Source organism: Lytechinus pictus, chromosome 13 (assembly GCF_037042905.1).
Source record: "Lytechinus pictus isolate F3 Inbred chromosome 13, Lp3.0, whole genome shotgun sequence".
NCBI classification, from domain to species: domain Eukaryota; kingdom Metazoa; phylum Echinodermata; class Echinoidea; order Temnopleuroida; family Toxopneustidae; genus Lytechinus; species Lytechinus pictus.
In genome coordinates this window covers 28,977,309-28,997,922 of record NC_087257.1, presented here as the reverse complement: position 1 = coordinate 28,997,922, position 20,614 = coordinate 28,977,309, and the positions used below count along the sequence as shown (strand labels likewise).

Here is a 20,614-nt window from a genome sequence, read left to right as displayed (position 1 = left end):
GAAACCCCATTTTACGCATGTTTTTGTGGTGGTTCTCTTTAAAGCTTGTTCAACAACTGGACGAGTTTGCATGCCAATCCAACAACAAACTTAACCTTTTTGACAAAAGCTAATTTAGTCTAGATAGGCTAGTCTCTATTCACCGCTCTAGCTGCTTAAAAAGTTGAAATTCAATCCATTCCTAATTAATCTTAAGGCAAAGAGCATTGTTCTTTTGATGAATCAAGTTCACATATTCACGCATCGACTCCGAGCCCGGGCTACAAAAGTTTACCCGAACAAAACTTACTTGGTTTGGCTTTGCTGACCTTTCTTTGACTTTGTCTCTCCTTTTTTACATTTATTGAATGATTTTGATTTTAATACTAGTTTCTTGAAGTTGAAGAATTGATTCTTCTTCTCTCAAAAATGGTTGATTCGCTTCTTGAACTTGAGTACAACAATACACGTGTAACTTAGATCTACAGACCATTCCGAGTCAGTGTCACAAACCACTGATCACAAGCTTGCACAATAACAAAGAGATTTACTCCATGCGCTAAATGAACTACTGTATCACAGAATTGTGATTTCCCTATTAAATTTGTGCGAATAAAATTCGCATACAAAATGGTACGGTACGGTAGTGAAATACACTTCAGACGGTATTTTATCTCTAAAATAAAAAGGAAACGCGGGTAGTTGCCCACTTTCCCTAAATTAGACATTATCTTACCACATATGCAGTCTTTCTTTAATATTGAGCTGAATAGACTCACTTTCAGTGGTTCACGATCGAGCGGCGAAATTTAGAATGTTTGAACTAGCTTACACCAAACTTATTTCTTACAACAAGGTTTCACGTTATTGCAACACAAACGGGTTTCCGGTGCAATATCAAAGAGTGATGATTACAAATGAGATATACGGTATATATATACAGTGCGTCCCACAAAAAACGAAACCGAGATTTATCGATGATTTATCATAACTATATCACAAATACAATATACAAATGACCTGCCATTGTAAAGCTTAGAATCTCCTCTTTCATCTGAAATTACTTAGATTAATTCTTATTCACGCATGAGTGGGCAAAAACAATTTGAAGAGGGGATACCAAAAAGTCACTTGGCGGGCTGTATCTCGGTTTCAATAGGAAACTCAAATTTTTAAAAAGTTCAATATCTGCTCTTTGATTTGATACCTCAATTACAGAAAATGATCAAGAAATAACAAAGTTCTGGTTATTTGAAATAAGGCTTGAATTTCAATAATTTCATAAAATGAAGAGGTTTACAGCTAGCGTTCAAACTCACTTGACACTACGTCTTGTTGACGATCAGCCATTTGTTAACCTGTGGGAAACCGGTGAAAACACGTTTATTTAATGAAATTATCGAAATACAAGCATTGTTTCTAGGGAACAGAACTTTTTTTTGTTTCTTGACCATTGTCTGTGATTAAGGTATCAAATAAAAGAGCAGATATTGAACTTTTTAGGCATGTGATTTTCTTTTGAAATTCAGATACCCCCTGCCAAATGAGTTTTTTTCTTCAAATTGTTTTTGCTCACTCATGCGTGAATGAGGAATAATCTCAATTATCTCAGTATATCAGATGAAAGAGGAGTAAGCTTTACATTGGTAGGTCATTTGTCTATTGTATTTATGATTAAGTTATAATAAATCATCGCTAAATCTCGGTTTCGTTTTTTGTGGGACGCACTGCATGTATATCTCTCTCTCCGACGAGACACGTACCGCGATGCAATATAATAGGCTTCCAAACCGGGCAGTATCTTAGAACTCATCATTTCATTCAGCCTATAATCATGATGGGTAGAGGACTGTGAATAAAAAAAAAAAGGGGGGGGGGGGCAAAGGGACAACAATGACGGATCCGAAGCGGGGGAGGGGTGGGGTGAGGTGGGGCCAAAGGTTGGGGCCGCCAATGTGCCTGGGGGCTTTCCCATTAGAGATGATCCAATCAGGGGCGGATCCAGGATTTTTCGAAAGGGGGGGGGGGGCAAATTTTCCATAAGAAAATTTTACAAGCAAAAAAAAAGGGTTTTTAACAAAAAATTAAGGGTATTTCGTCCACGAAAAAATTGACAAGCAAAAAAAAAAAAAAAGGTCTTCACTTTCAAAAGGGGGCGGGGCCACTTCTGTTTTAACTGTATTTTTACATTACAAAATTTAATTGTGCCTCTCAAGGGGGGGGGGGGGAGGGCACGGGCCGGCTGTGCCCCCCCCCCCCTGACCCGCCAGTAATTAAGTCACTCATCAGAAAATTTCAGATTTCTTTATACATAGGTTTTTGGACAATGTTAATATCATTCTATTTGCTAGGATGAACTGGTCGCCTATAAATATAAATGTCGGTAGGCCTATATCATGTACAGGTAAGTGATAATGCATGAGGACTAATATTTGGATAAAAGATGTCTAAGATGAAAATGATGCAACTGAAAGTGGGACGTTGGGAGAGCAGACTTTCGAATCACGAAAGTCCACTACCTCATTTGTTTTTTGTGTTAAAAAAAAAGTATTTCAGTGATTGTTTTATTTAATTGAATTAAGTTGTGTTACTTAATTACTTGAGTGAAATGGATGCAAAGAAAATAAGTAAATTTTACTCATAACTGCCAAATTATAAATCTCAATTTTATTGAGTAATTGCAAATAATTATTTTACAGTGCACAGCAACGATATTGTTTGCTTTTAATATTGTCAATAGACTAATTATCCCAGGAGGATATATGCCTTCTTTTAGCTTAATTGTTTCGATGAACAATTAACAACAATTTAATCGTTTTAATTACCTAGTTTACCTTGAGGGACGGTGGGGTAAATTTTCCTCAACCTTCATTGTATTGGATTGTATTTTATTGTATTGTGTTGTGTTGTATTTGTATTGTATTTATTTTCCATTCATAAAAAACATGCAAAATAAAATGCCTCAGATATAATTACAAAATAAAATATAAAAATGAATACATGCCTAGTGTGAATGGCTGGATTGCCCTCAACCTTTATAACGTGAAGAAATAGATAATCCATGGCCCTGGGGAACCATGGCACCCCAAGAATAATAGTAAAACTCTTTTCATGTTCAAAGGATTATCAAAAACATGCTTTCTTTACAGATTTAGATTATTTTCCTTTAATATGTATTTAGTACTTTTTCGACGACCTTCTCATTAATGTATAGTATGTGAATATGTGGGTCGATGTAATTATGGGTGTGTGTATATATGTGTGTTTGTAATAGTTGTCCATTGTAGTATAGCATCTTAACCTTACTATATATATATATTTTTTATAGATTAGTCATGTCAAATATTGCAGGGCCCCGCTCACAAGCCTTGCTTTTAAAGGGGTCCTTAAACAATTTCCATTGTATGTATACCTATTTTGATTATGATGTGATGTTTTTGGTTTTAGATAAATAAACTTCACTAAATTTGAATGAGATTTCCCCAGGGGGTGCTGCGTGTATCATTTTCCCTAGGCTGCACCCATTCCTGGTATTCTGGGAGTGTTGAAAAATGTGACCAAAAATGGCGTATTTTTTGTAGTGAAAACTTTTTTTCTCTGGACCAAAGCGACCTTCATTTTGTGATGAAACCCTTTTTTTGCGTGTCAATTTTCTCTGGACCAAATTTACATTCGTTTTGCTGTGAAAACCTTTTCTCTCTCTTTTTTTTTTGCTTTTCAATTTTACATCAGCACCCCAGTTGAAAAATCGTTCCCAAGGGCCCTTGAATAATTTCCCATTTTGCTAGCTGTTAATACGTTTACTAATACAATGCTCAAAAAGACGTTTTTCTTTTGAATTACAATTCATAACTTAACACTTTCTGTGGGTGATAACATTTATAAATTGAACTACTTTGTTATATAAATAAACCATCTTTTTAAACTTTGCAATATATCTGTAACGAAAGAAACAACGACTCAGCTCAGTGGATTGGTCAACTCCCTGATGACGTCACAATTAATGCAGATCAACCACTTAATTTAAGGACCCCGACAGCAGGAAGTAAAAATAGAATAAATAGCATATCATTTTTTTTTCTTTGAAGACAATTATGTTTGCCATGATAGTAAAATTGCTATTCAGATAAAACTGCATGTCATTCCAAAGCACCCTGCTCATTTTAAATGATCAAGTTTTTGCTGGTAGGCTAAAGGGTTCAGTTATTTGAAAGGGCTCATAGAGCTAACTGCATGCGCACTCAATGAGTAAAACTTAATGCCTCAGTGGCTACGATCAGGAATTTTTTTTTTCTTGGACGAGTTTCGTCACTCATGTTATACGTGTTGCGGATTGATCACTTGTACTTCTTTTCCTGACCAGACCCCAGACCTCGATCGGATCAGATCAAACTGTTTTTGAGAAATAATTTTGGGACTCATATCATCTGCTTGACAGAGGAACGTTGGTATGTATATGTTTTGATCGTACTTTTAAAAGAACATCGATTAAAAAAAAAATCAAAATCAAAATTACAAGATAAATTTACTCACATGAAGCTACAGGCCTATTTTGAATAAATGGCAAATCGACGACCATCTCTACTTCTAATATAATTTTTAAAACCTGTTATAATGGCGATTGAGTGTTTCATTTCAGATTTTGAATTCCTATATGATCATCGATTAGAATAGGTGAATTAATGATAGTTAACTTCATTTCTGTCAGAATCACGGGATTCAGGCCTGTGAATCGGTTATTTTAATTTACGCGATTTAATAATCCCGATCGTATATGTCAGGAGAACCTAGAACAAACCTTTTTATTTGACAGTTTAATAACATCATTTGATTTTATGAGATATTGTTCTTGGCGATGTTTCACGCATACAAAATATTAAGTCGAATTCGTGTAACTTATTTACAAGTTAACGACTTTAATTTTTTGTTACATCACTTTTTTGTTGAGCGGTATATCAAGGATCACCATTCTTTATGACATCATTTCGTCTCTGAGAAAAAAAGTCCTTTTAGACGTTGAATCAGTTTTATCAACATGCTTAACAGCGAGTGTCTGTCAATGAAGATGGGCCCCGCATGCGTTTTAAACAAAGGTAGATCATAACAAAATGAAACCTTCAAGTGATTTGCCCGGCATTGCAACACGTGATCCATTAACGGGATTCCAAACATGAAGTCTAATCCACTGCCAACATAGGATTAAGTTCTAAGGAAAACAAATCATAGAATAACTTCGCAACTCGCATTAGTTTCGCAGTAGGCCTGAAGGGACTATTATGGGCAATGTGAATGAGTGGGTAAAAGGTATAATATATTTTGAACATTTTGATCGCGGCTACATCGATCGGGCCATCTTGTAAAACACCCTAAAAGTATATGTTTAATGAGAGAAATAGGGCTAGGCTATATACTTTCAATAGAAAGTAAGTTGCTTTTAATGCTAGCCGATACCCTTCAGGACATAATACATTATGACTTCGGGATTCCCCAAAACAAAGTTTCAGAAAGTGCAGAGATCTATGTCAGTTAAAAGGGGCCAAAATCAGAATTCTTTGCACCACCAACACAAAGGCATTGTTTCATGCTATGTCATTATCATTTTAATAGAATATAAGTTGCTTTTCGAGGCAAGCCGTTGACCCCCCCCCCCCCATTCAGGAAATGGACATTATCACTTCTTTATCCCCCAAAAACAAAAGTTTTAGAAAAGTGCAAGATTTATGCAAGTCATTTAAGGTTTAAAGGCCCAAACCTAAATTATTGACACCGATTTATAGTCACCCCAGGCCAACATCGACTAAATAATTATGTTTATGGATACCATGTAGCATTGTTGCCATGTCCAGCTGACCTCAAGCAAACTTTTAGTCTTTATTATTAAGTTATCATGTACAACATGATTCATCGTGATCTGACTGAAGTAACCATGCTGTTAATGTTTTGTTCCGGGGGGCACTTTCATTGACGAGAAGCGACCGAGCTTGTCATTTTTCTTAAGTAAAATTATAGAATTTCATGCATATTACTGGTGAATTTTTTGAAAATTTTCAGTAAAAGTGTGTGGGGGGGGGGGGATTGGATGACGTATTTCCAATTACACAAAATTGATATAACGGTGATTTTTTTTTTAATGGGTCAATAATAATGTCCTGTTACTTTAGGGTATTCATATCATGATTTCAAGGGCTCCACTTTTTTGAAACCCCGTGACATTCCAAGCTATCAGAGTCCGATATATCATACCCTGTTCCTTTTTTGATGAATCGTTCTGTTTCCTTTCCGTCTTATTGTTCCGATACCATACTAGAAACTTATCTTTATCCACATGATTATACCCTTTGAGTTATCCGACAACGAGTCTGTTGATATATTACCCGCATTTTTACTTTATTGTGGTGGTGGTAAAGGTGAGGGGGTAGAGAGGGTCTTTCGGTTCGATGATGGATAAAATTCAATAATGATCAATAAAGTGCATTGGTGTACATGGGTGTGGGGGCTTGGGGCGCCCAAGTTCCCAGACATGAAAAAAAAATACCGACAAGGCTAGCTGTTGTGCCAAAAATACACTTCTCGCGCCTCGGAACGACTTTCCGCTTTCTTCCGCATGAAGAATAGATAGATAAATCAATTAAAGGACAAATCCAACCCCCCAAAAAAGTTGATTTGAATCAAAAGAGAAAAATCCATCACGCATAACAATGAAAATTTCATCAAAATTTGGTGTAGAATAAGAAAGTTATGACATTTTAAAGTTTCGCTTACGGACATTTACGAAACAGTTATTATGCACATCCTGATCGGTATGTAAATGAGGGGACTGATGACGTCACACTCACTATTTCTTTTGTATTCTATAACGTGAAATATGAAATATCTTATTTTCTCCTAGTTGTCATGTGAAACAAAGGTTTATTTCTCCCTGAACATGGGGTAAAACCATTGATTTATTTTTTATGGTTTAGTCGAGTTGATCCTTAAGACTGCTTATCGTCATTTGCATGTCACCGAGTTTTGTGAAAAAAAGCAAAAATTTAAAATATATCTTTTTTATTTTACATCCGATTTCAATGAATCTATCAGTGTTATGCTTGTTTGATTTTTCTCTATGATTAAAATAAACATTTTGGTTGGTCACGTGGGTAGACTTGACCTTTAAGTGATCATCTCATGTACAATGGGTGAAGGAATGGCAAATTAAGAAATAAAACAAAAAGAAAGAGAACGCCCTCTTCTTACTCACGACGGTTTCTCTTCCAGACCCAACCCTCTCTCTCTCTTCTACCTCTCTCCCTCTCCCCCTCTCTCGCTCTTTTGATCTCTCATTCCCCCTTCTCTCTCTCTCCGCCTTCACCCCCCATCTCTCACTATGCATGACGCCTCTATACCTCAAATCCTATCTCTTCCATCTCTTTCCCCACATCTATCTCCATTCTTGATTATTTGTGTTGCTGTTTATTAATTTCTGTCTCATTAATTTTATCATCCCGGATGCACATGTTTTGTCAGCTTGTTTATTACCATTTCATTTATTGGTTTTTGCAATACTTTTTCATAAACACATTACAAAGAAAAAAATTATAATAATATACGTATATCTGACAAGCAAAACATTGAACAAAATTGTTTTTTCTATTAATACATATGAATTTTTAGAAGGTTGCAGGGGTTGCCACTATAAGCTAAGCTTGACTGCGTGGCAACCCCAGATATACATGTATATAGATGGACAGAATCTGATGTGATGACAAAACGTCATTTTAAGGGAAATGCATTAACCCATAGAGAGGGATACCTACATTGAAAAATCAGAAAAGTAAATATCTGAAAATTTGAAGAAAAAATTAACACTATATAAGAAAGTTACAATTCTAGAACTTGTAAACATGATAATGTAGTAACTTAATTACGAATAGGAAAGTTGTCCATGTGGTTTCCTTTTTTTTAGGTTATAACAAATCATTTCATATATTCATACGATCTCATTTTCAAATTAGCCATAAGTTGATAACTTTTTAATTCTTTTTACGAGTTCATTCAAATTTCATAATATTTCACTTTTATATTTCCCTTTTTTCAAAAGAATCAGTTTCATACTATGATTGCATTCCAATTCCAATATTATACAATTAAATCGTCCAGGCTAGGCACCATAGAAAATGACCAAACAGGAATGAAATAATGTCTGAAAACATTATTTTTGACAAAATATGTATTTTCTTGATATTCAAAATGGCCGCCATAGACCCTGCATACTGTTATGTTCAAATTGATTGGGGAAATAAAATTAGTGAGTACCAAAATGCATATAGTGATCTATTAATCAAATATTGTCTGAAAACGTGATTGCTAATGAAATATGAAAAAATAAAAATTTTCAAGTACTGACTGAACACTTGATTGCTAATGAGATATATCATTACTTATGTCATGTAGGTGATAAAATGTTGTATTTTGATGTTCCAAATGGTTGCCTTATGTCCCTAATTATTATATGAACGAGTGAACACGTTGAGTTAGTACAAATAATTTTGAAAATATTTGGCTTTCCTTGACTACAAAATGCCTATAATTGTGATGTAAGTGTGAAATATACGATCTGACAACATTATTTCTTCTGCCGTGTATAAGTGATAAATGCCCGGGATAAATGCTGTATTTTGAAATATATAGCCACAAATTCTTAACAGTTTCATGTACGATGCGAACGGGGAAACTATAACTTTTTAACAAAAGTGGGCAACATAAAATAACATTTCATGGTCAAGCAAAGCAAACTGCGGGAAAAGTATTTGTCCCCATGCATATACCGTAAACCGGGTCTATGATTGCCATTTTGAATTTCGAAATGCAGTATTTATCACCTAAATATACGAGATATGATTTCGTTAAGTCAAACAAAACCAAATTCTACCAAAGTTATATTGTTAGGGCCTATACTGGCGGTCAATTTGAATTTCAAAATATACCGTATTATTTTATCCATTATGGCAGAAGAAAATATTTGTTCATTAGGAATCGTGTTTTCATACATTATTTCACTCATACAGCACAAGTGTATATGCATTTTGAAGTCAATAAATCCATATTCTGTCAAAACTATTTGTCCCTACATAAATTGCTCATATAGTTAGGGACGTACATGGCAGACATTTGAAATATAAAAATACAGTAATTTTTTTCACATGCATGACATTGGTAATGATATATTTCGGTAGCAATCATGTTTTCAGACAATACTTCACTCATAGATCACAATTACACGTATTGCAGTGCTTGCTAATTTATTACCCCCATTCATAAATGTATACAGGGGTCTATGGCGTCAATTTTGAATGAATGAGAAACCATAAAAAAAAACATATAAAACGAGGTCATGAACTACAAGTTAAACTTTCAGTCGAGGATGACAGAACAATGTAAAAATTCATGATTCGGTATTTAGCCTTGAATATAATTATTTTTGAAAGGTTTTATTGAAAAAAAAATACAATCACAATATCTTAATTAAAGTGTAGGGCCTTCAACTAAGGCATTACAACAACTACAAGCCTCACATAAAGTAATTAACCCTTAGCTCGCTATAAGCGATTTAAGATCCCAATATTTAGTTTTATGTTGCACGAAGAATGTAATATTATATGAAAATCGGAGGCCGTGAAACCTTAATTTATTGAACGCTGTGTCGTATTGCAATGTATGAAAGTATAATTTGCCTAAAAGAATGTTTATATGAGAAATATGATTTTATTTCTATCTCAAAATAGCTCCTAAAATAATATTCACGATTTAATGTCGATTAAAAACCTAATGGTTTCTTCCCCAAAGGCATGCAGGTGTTACAATAATCATTAAAAACGAGAAGATAAAATGTAGGCTACCCTATATGACAAAGGCTCGGTGTAAAAATGGCAGAGGTAATAATGGCAGAGGTAAAAATTGCAGAGGTAAAAATGGCAGAGGTAAAAATGGCAGAGGTAATAATGGCAAGGGTTATAATGGCAGAGGTAAAAATGGCAGAGGTAAAAATGGCAGAGGTAAAAATGGCAGATGTAAAAATGGCAGAGGTAATAATGGCAGAGGTAAAATGACAGAGGTAAAAATGGCAGAGGTGAAAATGGCAGGGGTTATAATGGCAGAGGTAAAAATGGCAGGGGTTATAATGGCAGAGGTAAAAATGGCAGGGGTTATAATGGGAGAGGTAAAAAATGACAGCTCTAGGTAAAATATGCAGTCTTAAACCCCCATGCAATGAATTGTCAAAAAGCCCCCGCATGTACATAGATTAAATTATAGAAGTGCATGTCACGGTTAGGCATTTCATCATAACATTATTTCTTCATCGGCCTAACAATGCTATTTGCGAATTCGTTGGAGGTGTATACCGTGAACGCTTTTTAAAAAGAAATCAAACGACAGATATTTTTTCATTCAATTTATCAGGAGCAAAATGAAACTGCACTATTCTCACTCATCATTTTATAACATTCCCTTTTGTCTGGCTGTTGTTTTATATCAAAAGTTTTGCCAGGTTTACCGATGCAAAAATGAGGAAGAGTAGACATAATAGAGGTGGAGAGACAGAGAGGGTTAGGGGGCGGGGAAAAACATAGAGAACATAGCGGGGAAAGCTTAGACGTTGAGATTGTCACGAATGTCCTTATTTTGCAATGTCGTCTGTACTTTTCTTTTGAATATTTGAATGACAATAAGCATGTGTTCCCAGGCTTGGCACTGAATATGTAACTGATGATGAAAATCAATAATAATCTTGTTTTGACTGGTAAACCAATTTGGGGTCGATCCGGGGGGACCGTCTGGTTTAGATTCTTTGCATAAAAGAAGACCCTGAACCTTAACCACTGCATCCAATATGATATAAACGGCTTGATGGTCATAACCCTTGGAAGCGGAAGTGCTGTTGGGTATTTTGTACACCATAAGCAGCACCCTCTTGGTAATTAGCTTGGTATGCTGAAATGTAGAGATTTGATACAAATCTCTGTTATTTTTCAAACAGAAGAAAAAACATTGTTCATTATCTAATTGTTATTATTTTTGTTGTAATTCTTTTTCTTACCTAAAAGAACTTCATTTAGTTGAAATAATTTTTGTATCATTTTCCCTCTTAACCAAATCCCCTTTCATTTTGGAGTGAAAACTTTTTTTCTCGGCTTTTTAACAAACCAGCACCCCATATCTCTTTCATTTTTGCCTCTGCCATCTTAACATTTGCCATTTTCAACTCCGCCATTTTTTACACTGTTAGAAAATTTATACTTAAAAATAAAAAATTCCTGCAACAGAGTCTGGAGAACACCTATAATCTTACTGCACTGTGTAATCTTACATGCATTTGTGTAAAATTACATAAAATTTGTATTTTGTGCGTGTACCCTTACAAATTCATTGTAATAAAACTGTTTTCCCCTTTTTAAACATCTGTTCTGTAAAATTGTAGAAAAATTGTGGAAAATCCTCCTGTTATTATAATTTACAAAATTATTTTTTGTTTTTTTTGTAAAACCTGTTTTTTAAGTTTTCTTCTGTAGATCTACTGTTTTTCCAATAGTGTACCTCGGCCACTTTTACCCCTGCCATTATCACATCTTCAATTTTTACCTCTTTTCATTTATGCCTCTGCTCTTTTTACCTCAGCCATTATTACCTCTGCTATTATTACCTCTGCCATTTTTACTTCTGCCATTTTTACCTCTGCCATTTTTACCTGGCACCATGAAAAATGCATTAATTCATTCTTAACCTTTACCCCTTTATTTTATATTTGCTTTGTCCTGCACTTCCAAAAATGTCGACTGACCCCATTTGACTTCCCCGACGACAGGCTATCTCTCAGAATGACGAAATTATATGACTTTGTTGTTGGTCCTGGGTGCTTTTCTTACATTCACTCCCTGACGTGTTCGGGATGCACGTTGCTTTTGTTAATAATAGAATAAATATTATTGTTCGAGAAAAAAAGTTATTATACTTTCTCGCAAGAACCGCAATGGGGCTACAACAAAAAATATATATACATGTATAGTGGCATATTTCCATTCTTTGCTACACTGCGTGATGCATGAGTGAATAATATTGTGTGCTTTAAACACACTGTTATTGGAAATTATTGCAATAATTGACTGAAGTATAGGGCCTATTAGTCAAGATTAGCCAATTTGGAGTTATTTGGATGTGAATTCTTTTTAAGCTTGACAGGTAGGTCTATAAAATGTTCATTTTTGTTATCCTATCCTAAAAACTTAAACTTGCATATGAGCTCATCGATTTGACAATGTAAACATGTTTATCATGAATATTTCCATATGGCATTGTAGTTTTTATTTTTTGTATTTGTCGTTGACATAATAAGGGCATGCTTGAAAATATGTATACTTTGAATCCGAACTCCGAAAAGGGTAGGGCCATAGAGTTATATAAACCTATATACGTATTTAACTCTATGGGTATAGGGCCTATTTCGTGCAAAACGGGAGTAGGAATTGCTGGAAATATAATTGAAAGGCCTCATATATTAAACATGAGTCATATTCTTGTTTGAATAACGATATTATGTCACTCTTTGATAAAAAGTGGCATTTTATTCTTCTCTATATACAGATATACAGTACATGGTTCCTCATTAATATATTTTGTATATATGCCTGATATTTATGCAGTTCTACATGTATCACTGCATGCTCCATTCTGTATTTTTTTTTACCATGTAAAAGTAATTTGTTTGTATGTTTTTTATGATTCGGTTAAATAAAGAAATGATAATAATGATCATATAACAAAAGTCCGCGTCCCGAGACTGTCGGGAGAGTTATAGGCCTATAGAAACTTTGTGTTAATACAAATATTACAACCATTATATGACTAGCCTAAGACTATTGTAGGCACACTACCATACAGGGCCCGGCATGCATTTTCATGCTCTTTTCTTTACTTGAACAATACAGGGACAATTTCTGGAGCGTCTGCAGCAATGGAACCAGATAATATACCTCTTGTTAGCAACTTTGAAAAGCAGCAAAACAGAAGCAAGATCAACGGGTGAGAATGCAGAATATATATTTTTTCTACCACTTTCTTACTTCTACCACTCTTCCCCCTGACTCTTCCCTCTCCACTCCCCTCCATTCACGTACCCCTCATCTCTATCTATCCATTTGTCTCGACTTGTCTAAATTCGGCATTAAATTAATAAAGAATCAAGCCTCGATCGATCTAATCATGGACCATATCCATATCGGGATCCATATAATATGTGCACGAGTGCACACCGAGCCCATGTAAGCTAGAATTTCAAATTATTTTTATATTGGAACTAGATGAAACTCTTAACTTATGTCAATTTCCGGCGGAATTCAAAAGGAATTTAATTGCGATAAAAGTATCTGAGTCGATCTGAAGCAAGATATATACATGTATTTAATAATAGGCCTATATTAATTTAATAGTGCCGATCAGGAAAGTGACGACATGATTACGAATTGGCATTTCCGAAAATTGCACATGCATGCCAGACGATGAATGTCTTTGCAAGTTTTATTTTGTGATATTTAATCAAGTTTATTTGTTTATTTAATATTTTTTTTTAAATTTTGTTTTATCAATAAGATATTATTGAACTTCGAATCGGCCAATATATATATATATATATAGGCCCTATATATATATATATATATAATACGCAAATATAGTATCTATATCTCTAATTTTGTATAGTAGACAACGACTGTCTGCAAGCATAACACGAATATGATCAAATGGGACTACGGACTGTCCCATGCGATGTCTGCAACCCTTTCATACGGATATAATCCACATATAATATGCATACAAGAGGGTCTATTATTGTTTATAGTAATTATTAAGGGACGCAATGAGTAGTTTTGAATTATATTGGTGGACGGAGGCAATCTTTCATACGTTTATTCACAAAACAAGTCAATTTTCTTCGTCGATATTTGCCAGTCTTTGTTTGGAATAGCGCACGTTAAGCACGTACGTAACGTATATAGTATGATTATTCTTCCGCGCTTTCAACATCGCTTCTGTGGCGCAATCGGCTAGCGCGTTCGGCTGTTAACCGAAAGGTTGGTGGTTCGAGCCCACCCAGGAGCGACTATCCATTTTTTTTTTTTTAATTGAAATTGATTACTTACCTCCTATTCTTGAAATATGCCACTAGGAAGATAAAAGAGAAAACATATTTCCTTCCCACCTGTCGTGGCCGTGCTGCAGGCTGCATACTGATACTTGCTGTTGGGTTTTATCAAAGCTGTTGATATTATACAATTATCATTATCATAACGATACATTGTCATAATTATTATTTTATGTTATTATTCCCCACTGTTGCATTTTTTTATCATTTACTTCGTTATCATTATCAACATAAAAAAACATTTTTACTTTTATTGATAATTTCTTATTTATTCTATTTTATTTTTACATTTATCTGTTTTAATTATTTTGTGTTAAACATCATCTATTCATCTATTGATTAATAATCGTATTGATTGAGTGATTCATTGGCGTATTTATCATCTCTTCATTATCTCTTTATTATCACTTAATTATTATCTATATGAGGGCATATATGCCATTGTTAGAGTTAAGCCTACAAATGAAGCATAATAATACAAGATGACGTGTACGATCCAAATTTGTAGTTTTTTCTCTTTTCATTAATTATTCATACTATATCATTCATTTTATACCATCAACATAAACAACTAATACATGCATTAGTACTAGGAGAGCAACGGAACAATGTTATTGACAGTTAAGAAATCGTTTAAAGTTACATAATATGTCACATGACTTCATTCATTTATTTATTTTCATTCTATCATATTGTCAGATTATATATTTTCTATCTACATTATATTCAAAAGTCCTCAGGCACTGACCAGTGCGTTGAATCCATACATTTTTGTGTAGGCCCGCTAATATTTTCCCACGATTTTATAGAGACCATATCTTTTATCATTTACCAATGCATTACTTCATATTTTTAAACTAGACCTACCCCTTCCCCAAGACACAAACAAACAACCTACAAGCAAACCAAAACAAAAGTCTACAAAAAATTGTACAGCTAGCAGCTAGCCAAACTCTATAATTATATCAACCGGTATATCAACATATTGAACTGAGAATGAGAGAGAAAAGTCCACGGGCATGACGGGGGTGATTATTATTATGGTTTGATATAGTGTTCACACGAGTTACAGTTCTATATTTCTTTTCTTTCCTCATGAAACTTATCAGTCGTCATGGCAACGGTACAAACGGATACGGAGCAGCGAACGGCAAAGGGGATAAGTATTACGAGTTCCCCCCTGTGCTCTTATCATGGGAAGATGTGGTGGTGAAGGGAGCAGCGAAAGCAGAGAAACAGGGTTGGCTTGGGAAGCGGAAGAAGAAAGGTGACCCAGAAGTCGGAAAAACTGTAATGGAGACAAAAGAAATACTCAGAAGAGGTGGGCTTTTGTTGTTGTACATAATAATTTTTCCATTAATACGTAGTTCTGCCAACATTATTTTCATGCAGAAATAGATGATTATAATGATGATGATAATACATTTCGGGGATAAGGGGGGGGGGGGGATTTGTCCACCACTCAGGATTGTTGCTCCCCTACTTGCCCCCAGAAATTCTGAAAAACTGAGTATATTATAGTAAATGTTATCATAAGCATCCGACCTACTCAAAATGTAAAGTGCTCCATAAGAGCATTTTCACTCTTCAAATTTTGAAAATTTCTCATACATCCGGTCACTGTTAGCTCTCGAACAATGTTAGTAACTAACGCAAATCTTTCAAGTCATTATATATAAAATTTAATATTTCGCTCGCGCTTCGCGCTTGCAGTGGCTGTTGATTGAGATAGATAAATGATATGTTCAATAGGATAACATGTTCAAGTTAATATGGACAAATTATTCTTCTTGTGATTCGAGTTTTTATTATTTGTTTTAGCGAAATACACATCCTGCGTGTTTGTGCCGCCACTGGGAAGGGGCAATTATCGATTCATTTTGCTTATAACTTCTACAAAAGAATGTTTGTACCATAAATTCCGATCACTGACAAGTAAAATAAAAAATAAATCAATCAATTGAAAAGAAATATGTAGAAGGGCATAGCTACCTGTTACTATTACCTATTGTCAGTACTATTGTACAATTTTTTTAATGATTTCCCAGGTCGAAATTCCTATAGGCTGAGTTTTCTATAGGACCCATAGACACCTATAAGCCTACGGGGTTCTATATGGAAATGGTATATAGGAAACCCATTGACTTCTATGATGTCTATAGGAAAAATGATACAAAAGGACGTAAGGAAGTCTATATGGGACTGATAGAAAATCCCATAGATCTTTATAGTTCCAATAGGAAATGCTATGGGTGCCTATAGGACCACTATAAATGCTATGCCTATGGCTATGGGTGTCTATTGGCCCAATAGAAAATGCTATGGGTGTCTGTAGGACCAATAGAAAATGCTATGGGTGTCTATTGGCCCAATAGAAAATGCTATGGGTGTCTGTAGGACCAATAGAAAATGCTATGGGTGTCTATTGGCCCAATAGAAAATGCTATGGGTGTCTGTAGGACCAATAGAAAATGCTATGGGTGTCTATAGGACCAATAGAAAATGCTATGGGTGTCTGTAGGACCAATAGAAAATGCTATGGGTGTCTGTAGGACCAATAGAAAATGCTATGGGTGTCTATAGGACCAATAGAAAATGCTATGGGTGTCTGTAGGACCAATAGAAAATGCTATGGGTGTCTATTGGCCCAATAGAAAATGCTATGGGTGTCTATAGGACCAATAGAAAATGCTATGGGTGTCTATAGGACCAATAGGAAATGATATGGGCGTCTATAGGACCAATTGAAAATGCTATGGGTGTCTACAGGATGAATAGAAAATGCTATGGGTGTCTATAGGACCAATAGAAAATGCTATGGGTGTCTGTAGGACCAATAGAAAATGCTATGGGTGTCTATAGGACCAATACGAAATGATGTGTGTGTCATTATAGGACCAAGGGAAATCATATTGGTATCTATATGGGACAAATATCTGGGGAGGGAACGGGCTCTATGGGGTAGATGCATGTAGTTCATATCGTAACTGACTTCATGAAGCGTCTGAAGAGGCGGAAATCAATGAAAACTGAATAAAAAATGTTTAGATATCTAGAATTTCTCATAATTCAACTCTATCACTGTGTTTCCTAGATTCAGTACTATAATGGTATGTTGGTTCAGTCACATACTTTTAAATAGCCTTAATGCATTTTTATCAGAAATATATGTGAACGTTCATGAAAGTGATAACGATATGCCTGCAGCTAATGGTACTGATCAGCATTAAGAATATCCTTGTTGCAAACACCTTTTCTGGAAAAGATAGTCAATGGTAATTTGGAAATATTCAAATGAAATAATTCAATGTCTGAAAGTCTCTAGAGCTCATTTCATGGGTGATTTTATTCACTGAATCACAAATCAGCAATGCAATGCTAACAAAGATTTCCAATTTGTAAAATATATCATGTTTTCCCAGGTTGCCTTCATAAAGTGAAAATCACATGAAGCTGCAAGCACAAAAAGTTAGCAATATAATTCAAACATTTTAAATATAGTAGGAAAGTCTTTACCACTTGGAAGTTTAGCAAATGATAAGAAGTTTGACAAATTAATAAATCCTTACATACAGTGTAAGTATTAACGTTCCATTTTTAAGTTTATGTCCATGTTGATTAATGTAGGCATTATGCATTAAGTAAGTTAAAAAAAAATAAAATATAAAGCGACGTTTCAATATTACGAATTCAAATAGGTCAGTAATTATTGCATATATCATTTGAATGTGGTGCATTTCAATGCAGCGTATTTTTATCTTCTTTATATAGCATAATGTAGGTTATATCAAACAAGGTTTTTTGATTGGTCAGATTTGCTCTTGCGATTCTTTACACCATTTCCAGGGTATGAAGTTTTATCGCACACGACATAGTACAATATATGCTAGGTATAGAAAAGATAAAAATTAAGTATTGGCATACAGTACACTTCAATTGGCAGTAACAGTAAGCTTTGATCACAAGAACAGTGCCAAACATAGTACTTATGATAATTTCAGAACATCAGCATCCATACAATACATAAAGAATTTTTGTGCACTATACCAAGCATCAGCATACATGCACATTATTGGTGAAATTGATATAGAACATTTGAGAATTTGTCAAGCTATACAACCACATTGAAATGAATATACTAACTTCAATATGGTTGTATAGCTTTACAAATTTTCAAGTGTTTTATATGAATTTCACCAATAATGTAGGCTGATGCTTGGTATATAGTGCACATGAATTCCATTTCATGAAATACATTATAATATACAAAAATATTTTTAAAAAATCACCTTTTCATCCCTACTCCTAATACAATGTATATGATGTGCTCTTCATCATGATGAATGCACAAAAAATGTAGTTCAACAAAAATATTTTTACTTTTAGCACACATAAAACTTTGGTATATGAGCTGAAAGAAATTTGCCCAAAACACGTTTTTTTAGAATACAGGAGTCAAGTTTTTTGGTAAGTTTGTCCGATTGATTTAAGAACTTCGACTGAAATACAGACCATGATATTCATACTCAATAAGATTAAAAAATAAACTAAAAAACTAAAACTAAACACAAAATACATACGGAATAATAGTTTAGTTTGAGGCATTGAATTGGGATAATTAAAATACAGATCTTTTACAAATAAATAAATGAGTTCACGTAAGCAAATCATTTTATAATTAGCAGAGCCTTCTTATCAGAAGAAGTATAGGTTTTTAATGTATATATCATAACTTGGTACCATTTTCAGTAATTTGTTTACATATCTACTGCTTTAAAATATATGTCTACTCTAACGATAAGTATGTTTTGGTGAAGAAAAAAATATAACAAAGAAATTAAAATACAGGTGTGGGTTTGATTAAAGCTTGTCAAAGAATAAAGAGTTACCAACTGTATGATTTCTTAAAAAGGTAAAGTTACGGCATTAAATGCGAGCACCTTCGCAATGTATCATGTTATGTAAATTCTACTCATTCCAGTTTTTGTGAGGAAAGATGATGAATACAAATACTTTTCTTACAGAAGGTAGAAATTGATGTGTCTGATGATAAATTCACATCCCCGTCCACAACCTACATATATAATAAATTTCCAATTATTGAGAAAATGAAAATATTGGTAATTTATATCCACCAAAAATAATGAAGGAGCTGCCCATCTGTCACAAAATGAAAATTAAAATTACTGTTTTTTTCTTTGACATATTTCTCATCTAACCTTCTTCAATATGTTTCTCTGATTTTCATAAATATATGATATCAAAACAAACTTCTGATAACTTTGCTTACGCATGTCCCACTTTTTGGAATAGCCTTCCTGAAAACATAAAAACCTGCAGCTCTGTTGATTCTGTTAAATGTCAGCTAAAAACCTTTCTATTTTCTTCTTAACTTTCTAATAGCGCCTTGAGCACTCTCGAGAGTACGAAAACAGGACTCCACTTTACATTTCAAACATTTACGATATTATTAGAGTCCTGGTCAGCAATAACAACTAATTTCAACACCTATTTCAATAGAATTATTATGCAAATTGTTCATCAAACACTGCGTATGTGGCAGACTTCCAGCATAAAGTGATAGTGTCACACCTTCAAACGCTGCGTATGTGGCAGACTTCCAGCACAAAGTGATAGTGTCACACCTTCAAACACTGCGTATGTGGCAGACTTCCAGCACAAAGTGATAGTGTCACACCTTCAAACGCTGCGTATGTGGCAGACTTCCAGCACAAAGTGATAGTGTCACACCTTCAAACGCTGCGTATGTGGCAGACTTCCAGCACAAAGTGATAGTGTCACACCTTCAAACGCTGCGTATGTGGCAGACTTCCAGCACAAAGTGATAGTGTCACACCTTCAAACGCTGCGTATGTGGCAGACTTCCAGCACAAAGTGATAGTGTCACACCCTCAAACGCTGTGTATGTGGCAGACTTCCAGCACAAAGTGAAAAAAATACAACAAAGAAATTAAAATACAGTTGTGGGTTTGATTAAAGCTTGTCAACGAAAAAAGAGTTACCAACTGTGTTCTTAAAAATGTATAGTTACGGCATTAAATGCGAACACCTTCACAATGTATCATGTAAATTCTACTAATTCCAGTTTTTTTTAGGCAAGATGATGAATACAAATACTTTTCTTACAGGAGGTAGAAATTGATGTGTCTGATGATGGCACTTTACAAGTTACATTATTATTAGGTGGTCTGTCATTAAGATGACAGATCACCTATTATATTCGTCAGAATTTACTTTATTTATTTTTATTGCCAAATCTTTGTCCACCTCTATCTCAAAATCGGGCATGTCAATTTCCTTGATTTTCATGTCATGTATGGGCATCATTATGGACATGGGAATGGAAGCTTTTCAAGGTTATCAAATCATGATGACGTCATCTAGGCGCCATTTTGTAAAATTAAATGATTGATCATATCATCGCAACTAATCATCAAAAAT

At 34.5% G+C, this 20,614-nt stretch overlaps 1 protein-coding gene, 1 long non-coding RNA gene and 1 other non-coding gene across 4 annotated transcripts in view; 2 read left to right on the top strand and 1 right to left on the bottom strand.

Annotated features, from left to right (window-relative positions):
- LOC129274208 (transcriptional repressor NF-X1-like) overlaps nucleotides 1-870 on the bottom strand; it is a 29,465-nt gene extending 28,595 nt beyond the window's left edge. The window contains exon 1 of one of the 2 annotated variants that reach the window (XM_064108581.1): nucleotides 716-870. The gene's annotated coding sequence lies outside the window, so the exon portion shown is untranslated. Of the gene's footprint in view, nucleotides 1-289; nucleotides 311-715 lie in introns of those variants that run through there. The other variant, XM_064108582.1, reaches the window with a different exon arrangement.
- Nucleotides 871-4,225: 3,355 nt separating this feature from the next.
- LOC135156417 (uncharacterized) lies at nucleotides 4,226-18,573 on the top strand. Its single transcript, XR_010295554.1, has 3 exons — nucleotides 4,226-4,427; nucleotides 12,942-13,035; nucleotides 15,262-18,573. It is a non-coding gene; the product is annotated as an uncharacterized LOC135156417 (long non-coding RNA).
- Nucleotides 14,036-14,109, top strand: TRNAN-GUU (transfer RNA asparagine (anticodon GUU)). The gene has a single exon. It is a non-coding gene; the product is annotated as a tRNA-Asn (tRNA).
- Nucleotides 18,574-20,614: the final 2,041 nt, after the last annotated feature.